Raw genomic sequence first — 12,951 nt, forward strand, 5'->3', positions numbered from 1 at the left:
ACTAGAAGATCTTCCAGGGTTCGAAAATGAGGATGATTCATGATTTCTGTTGGAAACTACCAACAATATTATGGTTTTTTAATATTTCAAACAAACTCAAATAAAAGTTGTTCACCCAAGTGGGATCCTGTTTTAGGATTTAGGATTCCTTTTATAACAAGTCAAAGGAATAAAATGCATATAAAGAATTCTTACTTCACGTCATTATTGCACAATGTATCATTATGACTACTCTAAATAGGAGATAAAAGGCTCTATACACCCTGAAATATTTTGGAATAAAATTTCCACAAGGGCAGGAATAGTTATCATTCTTCGTCATAGCTGTATCATAGTAAAAGTACCTAGTAAAAGTACCTGGCCCATAGGAAGTACTCCATAAATACCTGCTGAGTGACCTGAATGAGTAAAGGCATGGAAGCCAAAAATGGGATACAGGTATAGAAAAACAATGGTACTTCTTCAGTGAGGCACAGATTTTATAAAGTACAATTTCTAGCAAATCTCTAATTTAATCAACTCCAAAATGCAGTGTATCTAACTTTATATTTGAATTGTTTAAAAAAAAAAAGCAGCAGTGGACATTAAGGACTAAATCAAAAAGGGGATTCATTTTGTTTAATCAAATTTAAAGGTCTTCTTTTTTTCTTTCTTTTTGTTTTGTTTTGTTTTGTTTTGTTTTGAGACAAGAGTCTCACAACTTTAATCTCTTGGGCTCAAGAGATCCTCCTGCATCAGCCTCCCAAGCAGCTGGGACTACAGGCGCTGGCCACAACTCCCTGGCTATTTTTTTAAGAGACGGATCTTTCTTGTTCAGAAGTGTCTGGAACTCCTGAGCTCAGGCAATCTACCTGCCTAGGCCTCCCAGAGTGCTAGGATTACAGGCGTGAGTCACCACGCCCATCCCGTAAAGCAGGGGTCCTCAAACTGCGGCCCACAGGCCACATGAAGCAGTGTGAATTGTATTTGTTCCCATTTTGTTTTTTACTTCAAAATAAGATATGTGCAGTGTGCATAGGAATTTGTTCATGGTTGCTTTTTTTAAACTATAGTCCGGCCCTCCAACGGTCTGAGGGACAGTGAATTGGCCCCCTGTTTAAAAAGTTTGAGGACACCTGCCGTGAAGGTTTACTCTTACCAATGTCTGAAAAATGTCAGGTATTTTGAGAAATTATTAAAATTTTTCTCTAGATCAATAGATTTTGGTCCTTAGAAAAACTTTTTACTCACAGGATTTTTATGTAAATCTTTTATTTTTAAAAACACATATTTATTTTCATAGGCTTTGTTTTTTCTAGGTAAAAAGAATTCTTAAAATCATAACAAAAGTTAACTCGAAGGAATACATTTCATTTGAGTTGAAGCCATGGAAGACAATAAACCTGATGGTTACGTCACTAGGAACTATTAATCATTCAACAATGGTGAACACTGCAAAATAGTCTGAAGTTCTGTTGATTTCAAGGAGTTAAAAACAAAACAAAGGAGCTGCTCATTCTACCTGATGATAGATAGTGATGCTCTTAGGCAAGCCATTCCCCACATGGTCAGGTGACAAGTGGTTATCACAGAAAGTTTACAAAGCTTGCCAGAGCACTGGGCATGGAGCAAAGCAAAGCTTGGATGTTGCCAGGCACGGTGGCTCATGCCTATAATCCCAGCACTTGGGAGGCCGAGGTGGGTGGATTGCCTGAGCTCACAGGTTTGAGACCAATCTGAGCCAGAGCCAGACCTCGTCTCTAAAAACTAGCCAGGCATTCTGGCAGGTGCCGGTAGTCCCAGCTTGAACCCAAAAGTTTGAGGTTGCTATGAGCTATGACATCATAGTAGTCTACCAAGGGTGACCAAGTGAGACTCTGTCTCAAAAAAAAAGCTTGGATGTCTGAGACATTTCAAGGTAATGTGAACAGAAAAAAATTCCATGAGTCTCCTCACATAAAATAGATGAACAGAAAATCAGTAAACAATAAACATGCTACATTTCTCCCTTATCACCACCTCATATTTGCTAAAACTTGGTCTTAAGTTATAAAGTGCTCCCTTATGTTTTGTGTAGATAAGACTGAGAATTCATCTTTTGAGATAAGGTAAAGCAAATTTTCCATATAGAAGATCTTTTCATCAGTCTCATAAAGAAGACTGAAATAAATGAAAACCCTTATTTCATACTTTAGACAGAGGCGAACACAAAAGGAGCTAAAAAACAAAACAAAACAAACACTATGATCAGGAGAAAAGAATTCCAGCAACTCATAGAAAGAAGATAAAACAAAATATTAATAAGAAAGATGCTGGCCCGGCCTCAGTGGCTAAGGCGCCAGCCACATACACTGGAGCTGGTGGATTTGAACCCAGCCTGGGCCTGCCAAACAATGACAACTACAACCAAAACCAGGCATTGTGGCGGGCGCCTATAGTCCCAGCTACTTGGGAGGCTGAGGCAAGAGAATTGCTTAAACCCAAAAGTTTGAGGTTGCTGTGAGCTGTGATGCCACAACACTCTACCTGGGGTGACACAGTGAGATATATATATATGTAAAAGATGCTGCATTAAAAGAAAAGACAAACTCGGGCAGCGCCTGTGGCTCAGTGAGTAGGGCGCCGGCCCCATATGCCGAGGGTGGCGGGTTCAAGCCCAGCCCCGGCCAAAAACTGCAACCAAAAATAGCCGGGCGTTGTGGCGGGCGCCTGTAGTCCCAGCTGCTTGGGAGGCTGAGGCAAGAGAATCGCGTAAGCCCAAGAATTAGAGGTTGCTGTGAGCTGTGTCACGCCACGGCACTCTACCGAGGGCGGTACAGTGAAACTCTGTCTCTACAAAAAAAAAAAAAAAAAAAGAAAAGACAAACTCATGTAAGAATATTAAGAAAACTGAAAAACAATTTTACAACAAAAAGAAGATGGCTGGGCACGGTGGCTCACACCTGTAATCCTAGCACTCTGGGAGGCTGAAGCCAGTGGATAGCTTAAGCTCATAAGTTCAAGACCAGCCTGAGCAAAACACAAGACCCTGTCTCTACTAAAAATAGAAAAACCAAGGAAGAGGAACCCGAGTTGGAGGTTGCTGTGAGCTATGATGCCATAGCACTCTATCCAGGGTGACAGCTTGAGACTGTGTCTCAAAAAAAAAAGAAGATGATGATGGTTGTGAAAACCAGGTAAAATTTAAATTAAAGGTGGATTATTTTGGTCATTTTATTTAATATATTAAAAGTAAACAATACTAAAGAGAATTTTACATACCACCACCAAACATCATAAACATTAACAGGGACTTTAAATTCAAAATTCAAAACAAAATTAGATTTGTTTTTAGTTTTTGTGGGCTCTTGAATAGTAAGGACAAAAGGACAGTGTGTGTGTGTGTGTATATATATATATATATATATTTTTTTTTTTTTTTTTTAAGACAAGAGTTTCACTATGTTGCCCTCAGTAGAGTGCTGTGGCATCCCAGCTCATAGCAACCTCAAACTCTTGGGCTGAACCCAGTGGTTCTCAACTTTCCTAATGCTGTGACCCTTTAATACAGTTCCTGTGGTGTGACCCACAGGTTGAGAATCGCTGGCTTAAACAATTCTCTTGCCTCAGCCTCCCAAGTAGCTGAGACTACAGGCACCAGCCACAACACCTAGCTATTTTTTGTTGCAGTTGTCACCGTTGTTTAGCTGGCCCAGGCCGGGTTCGAACCCATCAATTTCGGTGTATGTGGCTGGTGCCGTAACCACTGCGCTACGGGTGCCGAGCCAGGACAATATATTTTTACAAGTTGCTTACTCAGCGGTGCCTATGGCTCAAGGAGTAGGGTGCCGGCCCCATATACACGGGGTGGCGGGTTCAAGTCTGGCCCCAGCCAAAACTGCAAAAAAAATAAAAAAGAAAGAAAAAATAGGGCGGCACCTGTGGCTCAAAGGAATAGGGCGCCCAGCCCCATATACCAGAGGTGAGGGGTTCAAACCTAACCCTGGCCAAAAACTGCAAAAAAATAAAAAATAAATAAAAGTTGCTTTCTGCTTAGAAACCTCACATTTGAGAATTACTATTTACTATTCTTAGTATCCGTTAGAATAAATATTTCTTTATATGGCTTACTTGTTTTAATTGTTATTATTCTGACTACACTGGAATATCATTTCCACTTAAAATAACATCATGAGTTTGTGACAATTCTGCTAATAATTAGAGAAAAATAAGACTGAATTCAAAGAAACCTAAAGAATGTGATAATTCTAGGCCTTTGACTTTAAAATTTTTAAAACTCCTAATTCATTTTTAGGAGCAAGAGAAAAAAAAAGTAGTTTCTTAAAATACAGTCTTTCAGCCAGCGCCTGTGGCTAAGTGGGTGGGGAGCCAGCCCCATATTCGGAGGGTGGCAGGTTCAAACCTGGCCCCAGCCAGTTAAAACAGCAATGAGAATTGCAACAAAAAATAGCCAGGCATTGTGACGAGCGCCTGTAGTTCCAGCTACTCGAGAAGCTGAGGCCAGACAGTCACTTAAGCCTAAGAGTTGGAGGTTGCTGTGAGCTATGATGCTACTGCACTCTACCAAGGGAGACAAAGTGAGACTCTGTCTCAAAAAAAAAAAACCAAAAAACAAAAAAACAGTCTTTCCACATAAGCCTTTATTCACCTTCCTAAAAAAAAAAAAAATTAACTATTTCAAGCCATTGTACTCTGTGTATATTTCACTGGGATCCTATAGCCAAGTAATCTTTTTGAAATTTAAAAGTAGATAATATGTGGCCGGGTGTGGTGGCCCATGCCTATAATCCTAGCACTCTAGGAGGCCAAGGCAAGTGGATTGCCTGAGCTCAGGAGTTGGAGACCAGCCTCAGCCAGAGTGTGACCCCCATCTCTAAAAATAGCTGGGCGTTGTAGCAGCCACCTATCATGCCTGGGGAGGCTGAGGCAAGAGAATCACTTGAGCCCAAGAGTTTGAGGTTGCTATGAGCTATGTTGACATGGCACTCAACCCCAGGGCGACTGGGTGCATCTCTGTTTCAAAAATAAATAAATAGTGGCCAGGCACCGTGGCTCAGGCCTGTAATCCTAGCACTCTGGGAGGCCAAAGCTTAAGCAGGTAGCTCAAGCTCACGGGTTTAAGAACAGCCTGAGCAAAAAGTGAGACCCCATCTCTAGCAAAATTAGAAAAACAGAGGCAAGAGAATCGCTTGTGCCTAAGAGCTAGAGGTTGCTGTGAGCTACGATGCCACAGCACTCTATCCAGGGCGACAGCTTGAGGCTCTGTCTCAAAAATAAATAAATAAATAAGGATCTACTTGAAGGATCCTACGGCTAAGTAATCTTTTTTAAAGTTAAAAGTAGATAATATAATTAATTTTTCTCTTCTAATGGAATCTGAGAAGTCTGAATATTTTTTCCTGCAATCGAATACAAGTTTTACAAACTGTAACTAAATAAAAGGTATTCTCTCTCAGATATCTAAAATTTGTTCTCAAAATATAAACACCTGCTATAACCCTGGAGGTACCAAAACTCAGTGTTATTTAAACCCCCATTGAATTAAAGTTCCTTACTTCTATAAAAGTTATCTTAGATATTTCTGTGAACACATCAATAAGAAGTCTCTTCAAATATAAAATTAAAAGGAAAAATACAGGGCGGCGCCTGTGGCTCAAGGAGTAGGGCGCCGGTCCCATATGCCAGAGGTGGCAGGTTCAAACCTAGCCCTGGCCAAAATCAAAAAAAAAAAAGGAAAAATACATGTTAGATAAAAAATCTGAGAGGTTAACAATTTTCAAATAATGATGAACAAGTATTCATTTCTGAATGCTAATGTTTACTTTGTATTTGCTTACATTTTGTCCTTCTCGAATGCTTTTAAAAAGCACTTACATCTGACCCCTACAACTTCCTCTATGAGTGAACACAGGGTAACTGCTTTCACACATGGAGAGTGGTGGTGAAGTATAAAATTCAAGGTCACGTGGTGAACTGTAGCATCATGCAGTATAGAACTTCATGGACTTTAATTCTGAGTTTATGTCATTACATAATGTGTATGTTATTTTCCTCTTCTTTTGATGATTGACAGACTTTATGCATAATTATTCATTTTCCTAATATCAGAAGACAAGGATGAACAACATAAGCCTCAAAAGTTATGTCTACCCCTTCTTGCTCTTCTTTCCAAATAATTATTCATAACAAACTTTGCTTTTTTTAAAGTTGGAGATATTGTATATGACTGTAAAATACTAACCAATACCCAAATGCCTTCGCAAAAAAGGTTAAGAGATGTGAGCTATGGAATAAATGCCATGTTAAAATGTGTCAAGTGAAAAAAAAAAGGGACCTTCCATTTTCCAGACACTTAAGTGTACTTTCTAAGTGCTTATAAATTATTACTTTTTAAAGTTTCACTTTAGATTAGCTGCTTTGAAAACATGTGAAGATAGCTGCTTTGTAAACATGTGAAGAAAAAAGCGACAAGTTTTCTGAATTAATTGTTTTAGCCAATGAGAATGCAATGTATTCAACAAACTGGATAACAGATGATTTGGTTAAACAAAGGATTATGTACATAAAATTGCTCACATTATAAATATAGGTATTTCATATGCACATTTGAAAAGTTTTAACAATGTTATGGAATCCTGTAATACTTTTGAGTAGATTAGTATTCAGATTTTGTTACTAAGATTGCTCATAAAAGATAATTTTGGCAGTTTATGACTTCAAAGGGCACAGTAATTAAACTGAAGTTATTGACAAGTAAAATAGAATGATTATATAAATTAAGCAGGTGGCAGGCCCCATCAATTTTATTTTAAAAACAATATTCTCTAATTGTGTAACACCTGTTAAGTGTGTGAAGTTTAAAGTGTAAGTGCTTTATTTACTAATTACATATAGTTCCTTTATGATCTCTATCATATATATAGTGCAGCTATTTCAATAGCTAATTATGCATTAAGACTGCTCAAGAGGAAGAGCTTCACTTTTCTATTTTTTTTTTTTTTGGGGGGGGTCAAAACCCAGGCTTTATTATCCTACACATACGTGGCCACAGACCCAGGTGTTCAGGCACTTGTGGACCCTGTAAGGGCCTTGTGGGTCCTCCGTGGGCAGGGCAATAGGGATCCCCCTCTCCCAGGTGGAGTGGACTCTGGGGTTGGGGCTGCTGTCTATCTATGTATGTATTTATTTATTTTTTGAAGAGCTTCACTTTTGAATGGAAAGAGAAATAAGGCTTTGTTCCCCAAGAACATGATGCCATTTTATTTTCATAGTAGTTAGTTGATAAATTCTCTTTATAATTATTAATTCTGAAGCAGATAGTAGTATGTGGGTCACTACAAATGTTTTGAGACAGACTGTGTTACAGTCCATTGTTTCACTTCCAAGTAACAGTCAACAGCACCTGAATCACCTAAGTAAGTTTCGACTTACTTGGCTTATTGGTGTCTCTGAGAGAGCTTCATTAGTTTCTATCTGTGTAGATTTTACATTTCCTGATTTTTATGTGCTCAAAACTTTCCATAATGACCCACATACATGTATCATATTATGTGGGACATTCCAAATCTAATTTGTATAATTCATATTGATTAATGACAACGTCCAATTTGATGACAAAAAGTGTGTCAGAAAGTTGTATGATTTAAAAAATGGACATGTCAGATACCAAAGTAAGATACCTGATATCTATTTTGGATACTAATTTCTATTTAATATCCAAAATGAAAAGTGATTAGCATAGTAACCATTTTTCAATAAATGGATTAAATAGTAAAAGGTAAATTATACTGTGACTTCCCTCAGCTATTCTCTATTTGTAAAATAATAATGGAGAAAGTGAAAATTCAATTCAACAATACAAATAATAATATTCTCCACAATATCACTTATAATGTTAATTCAAATACTCAAGCAACTGAATAATAACATTATTTAATTAATTCCACAAGCATTCATTAATCTTCTTTATTACCAGGTACTCTGTTAGGCATTGGAGATTAAATTATGAATGAAACACTATTCTTACCTTCAAGGAGCTTTCTGCTTAGAAGAAAACCACAGACAATAGCAAACGTCTCATACGTGCTATACTTAGAAGTATATATATTCTATTATGCAAGGTTAAAGGAAAGAGGGGTCAACTCAACTCACTCAATAACTAAGTTTCTTAAAGACTTACACAGACTCTAGTTGGAAAGTATAAATCTCATAAAACATCAAGTATATTGATAAAATTCTCCTTATTCTCCAACAATTCCTTATAAAATTTACTTTTAAAAATACAGTCACCCAGATTTCAAGATATACAAGGAAAATACCAGAGTTAAACTTGAAAAAAGATGTACCAAACACTAGTCAAGTATATGTTTTTTTTTTTTTTTTGGCCGGGGCTGGGTTTGAACCCGCCACCTCTGGCATATGGGACCGGCACCCTACCCGCTGAGCCACAGGTGCCGCCCTAGTCAAGTATATGTTAACTCATTCTGTTCTCAAGATAACCCTATGAATTTCGTTTTACTATTTTTCCCATTTTACAGATAAATCTGAGGTTAACTTGACCAGTCTTGGTCAACCAAGAAAAGCTAGGACTTGAACCTATAGAAAGAATCTGGTTCCAGGGGCCCTACTCTTAATCACTATACCAGACACCATTTCTGTGACTGGAGATGATGATGGGGCAGTTAAATAGAGCTCTCTGTGACAGGTAAACTCATTTATCCTTAAAAGGATGCCTGGAGAAGCTGTCCTCATTTAAACGCAAAACCCCACACAGGCAGGTGAGAAATTTGCCCAAGGTCACACACAGCCAGTGAGGGAAGGTGGTAATATTCAAACTCAAGCAGCAGGGTTCCCCTGTGCTATGAGGCCTTTCAATGATTCCATTTTATGCTCATGAAAAAGGTCACATGATAAAATGTATTAAACAACTCAAAAGGCTTTGTGTAAGTCTTCCTGAAACACTTTGAAAGGTTTGAGAACTAATGACAAATATTTAAGACATTTTCAACTTTACTACTTTGAGCTGATCATAAACACATTTTTGCTCTTTAAAAAGAAATCTTTTGTAGCAACTTGGCAGATTTCAGTACAGGAACAGTCTATTCTTTAAAATTAAATTTAGTAACAACTTATTCTGGTTAGTCTGAAAAAGAAGGAGAGAATGAACTACTAAGAGGCCTTTCCTGTACTTTAATATTTCAAAACATGTTTGCTTTGGCCTGAATTTGAATCTTGTGGACAACTAGCCCAGAACTTGATTCAAAAAGAGTAATAACATTATAAAACCGGTGAATTCTAAAAAGCAGCCTCAGAAGCAAACTCAGAGCAACTATTTCTCCTAATTTTTACTTTTATCTCACACTAAATACTAAAGATATATAAGGCAACATTCTTATAAAGCACATACTGGCAAATATTTAGAAACCAAGTAAAAATTTTACAAAATTCTATAGAATGACACTGTTTAAAGAGCAATCAAGTACACAATGATGGATATCAAAAGAAAAGTAATCCGTATTTCTCTGATATCCTTAACATACTCCTTCTACTGTATCTAGTGAGTGAGACTTAAAAAATTTTGTGTTCTAAGGCCTTCCTAGAACAGAGATGAAGTAAAGATGAAGTGTCAAACTGGATTTCCATCTTACCTTGCTTTCCTCCAACAGGTTCGAAGAATTCATAACCTTTAATACTGAATTTATATTTTTTCAAAAGGAAACCCATAAAACTATTTCAAAATAAAAATACTAAACAATGCCTGTAGGCAACCCGTCTGCCCTTGCTCTATCACAGGTGTTCAAATTAAAGATATCTTTTGCTTTGCCTTTACTGAATAAAAGTTTAACTTTGATTTAGAGGAAAATGCACCCATCAGCCGTTTTACACTTTTTGCAGGTCATAAAGTCTATGAGATCACATTGCTGACTATTACCGCTCACTAAGCATCCTACAGACAGAAAGCATGCCATCACTGATTATTTTATAAGCGTTATAACGCCCCGATGGTGAAAGTCTGGCAATACCTAGAAACACAGCAAGGCTCGTGTATAAGGAGTCGAGAGGCGGGGGAAGAGGGAGCGAGGGAAGGAGGGAGGGAGCGAGGTAGGGAGGGAGGGAGCGAGGTGGGGAGGGAGGGAGCGAGGTGGGAAGGGAGGGAGGAAGCGAGGGAGGGAGTCGCCACCTCAAATCCACGCCGGACCAGGAGCCTCCAGCCCACATCCTGATCCCTGCCCTTCCCCAAAGTGGACTGGCCGCCACGTTTCCCCAGATACCCCCATAACCCAATACGGTACTCACCCCTCTGCGAAGAAGTCGGCACCTGGTCCAGCTCCCAGACGGGTCAGGGTGGCAGCAAGGGAGGGGACGTCTGGGCTGTGGGCTGGGGGTGTCTGTGCGTCACTCGAGCGCAGGACGGTGTGAGTTCGAAGGGTGGGAGCCGAGAGCAGCAGGGAAATCAAGTCACGGCCGACAAGGAAGGAGAAACGGGGGGAGGGAGAGGGTGGAATGCCTTCTCCCTAAAATAAACCCACTGGCCCCTACGAGCCCTTGCCCCAGGCAGGGAAAATAAAATCAGGGGAAACAGCAGACTGACAAATCTCTAAAACGACGAGGAGCGAGGAACAGACTTTAATTTAAAGGAGGGGAATGGAGCGAGGACTGTAGGGGAGACAGAGAGAAGTGGCTCTGGGTCTATCCCATGCCTTTGCAGTCCTCAAGCAGAGAAGGAGGCTGGCTGAGGGGAAGTTGCCGCGGCTCCCAAAGAGGAGGAGGAGGATGTTACTCCGTAACAAGTACAGACAGACAGCCATGGATCAGAGGGGCGCTGCGAGCAGGGCGGCCGCGGCGGGGCAACCGGCGGCGGGCGGCAGCACAGCCTGCTCGGCTCGCTCAAGACATGTAATTGGATTGATGGGTTGTGCAGTGACTCACAGACTTTACAGAGTCGTACAGCAGTCCCCGCCCAACTGGACAGGGGAGAAGCTGCGGGGACGGGCGGGGTAAGGGGGTCGAGGGAGAGCCGGGAGGGGAGGTGGCGACCGGAGGGCGAGGCGCCGAGGGGCGGGAACGCAGCGAAGTACCCAATGGGGAGACTCGCTGTTCCGACGGACGTGGCTGTTGGCCAATGGCGGCGCGGCTCGATAGGCGGCTGGCTTCCCCCCTGGCCCAATGAGTCTTCTAAGGACACTGCCGCTAACGGGGCGGGGGAAGTGGAGTAGGGGGGTGGGGAGAGGTGGGTGGACGTTGAAATTGGGGGGTGGAGGGAAAGGCGAGGCACCAGAGCCCGGTGGAGTCTCTCTGTCCTCCTCGCTCCAGAAGTGCGCCTTCTGCCAATCGGAGCGCCGCGTGGGAGTGATAGACGCAGGCGACTAACCAATGAAGAAGAGAAGATTGCGGCAGCGAGCCCGAGGGGCAGGAGCGGGCGGGCGCACGCCCTCCCCCTCCTTGCCGGCCCTCCCTTCCTCCCTCCCTCCCGCCCGGCTTGGGTCAGTCACGCAAATAACAGTGTGAGGGCCGGGCCGCGCGGGGAGGGGCACGGGCCGCGCTGCTGGCTGCGTGACAGCTGTAGGGACTAGCTGTGCTGCCGACTTCGTGCCGGCAGGAGGAGGAGGCGGCGGAGGCTGGCTTCTTAGCCTACAACAGGCTGCTGCTGCTGCTCAGCCTCTGCCTGGCGCTGCCGAGGAGCCCTGCGGCCAAACCCCACTTCCGGAGGACAGACCAGGTTGGGAGAAAAGCATCTGAACTTGGCCCCACGTCCAATCAGTGCCCACTCTTGGAGAAAGCTCCTAGTGAAGTCTAGTGGGGCTGTGCTCTGGAAGCTGAGAGGCTGAAAGCCAGAGACGGGAGGATTGGCAATGACATTTGCCTCCTTGCTTTCCTGGATTGTGGGGAAGTCAGGGTAGGGTGTGGAGGGGTTGAAACAGCTCCTGAATACATACCGTTTCTTTATTGAGTTTCTGGAAAAGGCACTTCTTAACCTGGTATGGGCGGGCGAGTATAAATACACGTATAGACCTTAGCTTCCTCCCAACCTCCCTCCAGCACCGTGGCTCTTTCTCCCACTTGCTCACCTTGAACCCTGAAGGCAATGCTCAGGAGCGCCCACTACTACTACGTCTTCCCACAGCTGACTCCGGGAGCTGTAGCTTTTCTCAATTTCTTGGCTACTGTCCAGTAATCAATTTACAGACCTTAACCCTTTCCACATCCTTGTGCTTAGAAGTACTATAACTGTAGTCGCTAATAAACCTGACTAGAAATGCCCACTAAAGCAGTTACACTGGCAAAAACCCACCAGTGCATTCGGGCACATTATTTGAGACTTAAGACAATTGTTTCCTGTCAAGAGAAATCAAGGAAAGGCAAATCACACATTGTATTTCTATTAAAATTCGCTCAGAATACTCAACATCCATTTTCTTTCTTTTTTCTTTTTTTTTTTTTTAAAGTAAGTGTGACATAGTTTATTTTGGAAAGAATTATGCAAGCATATATAACTCACATACAAAACACACTTTCTTATGACATAACTCATTTGAGAGTTCAACATCCATTTTCAGCAAGTCAACAAGAGAGAGCTAGGATTTAATCTACGGTCTTGAAGTGAGCAAGATCATTTTGTTTTTTCATATAGTTGAAATCTACAGTGGTCTGGAATTCAGAAGAGATAGTAAGTGAACAGAAAGGTTTACTCTAGGCATATGGAGGCTCTCCTTGATTATCATTTTTGGATACAGATCCTTCTCCTGAGCTTAGTTATGATCCACGGTCAGACCTTCTTCCCTCTGGGGATTTTAGCCCTACTCCATGATTTCTTTAAAGTCCTAAGTCCACTTATGAAAATGAGCTGTGCCACAAACTTCTTGCAGCGTATATCTTGTGTATGGGTTAACACTCCTATGGAATTCTGCCTTGCAAGGAAGCCAGTGTCCTCACCCCTGCACATGGTGATCTGCAAAAGGTGGACAGTGTTCT

At 41.6% G+C, this 12,951-nt stretch overlaps 1 protein-coding gene across 1 annotated transcript in view; it reads right to left on the bottom strand.

The window, feature by feature from the left end:
* Positions 1-10,881, bottom strand: part of SERTAD2 (SERTA domain containing 2) — a 116,086-nt gene extending 105,205 nt beyond the window's left edge. Inside the window, exon 1 of the mRNA XM_053588566.1 lies at positions 10,276-10,881. The gene's annotated coding sequence lies outside the window, so the exon portion shown is untranslated. The remainder of the gene's footprint in view (positions 1-10,275) is intronic.
* Positions 10,882-12,951: the final 2,070 nt, after the last annotated feature.

This window comes from Nycticebus coucang, chromosome 4 (assembly GCF_027406575.1).
Source record: "Nycticebus coucang isolate mNycCou1 chromosome 4, mNycCou1.pri, whole genome shotgun sequence".
Lineage (NCBI taxonomy): Eukaryota > Metazoa > Chordata > Mammalia > Primates > Lorisidae > Nycticebus > Nycticebus coucang.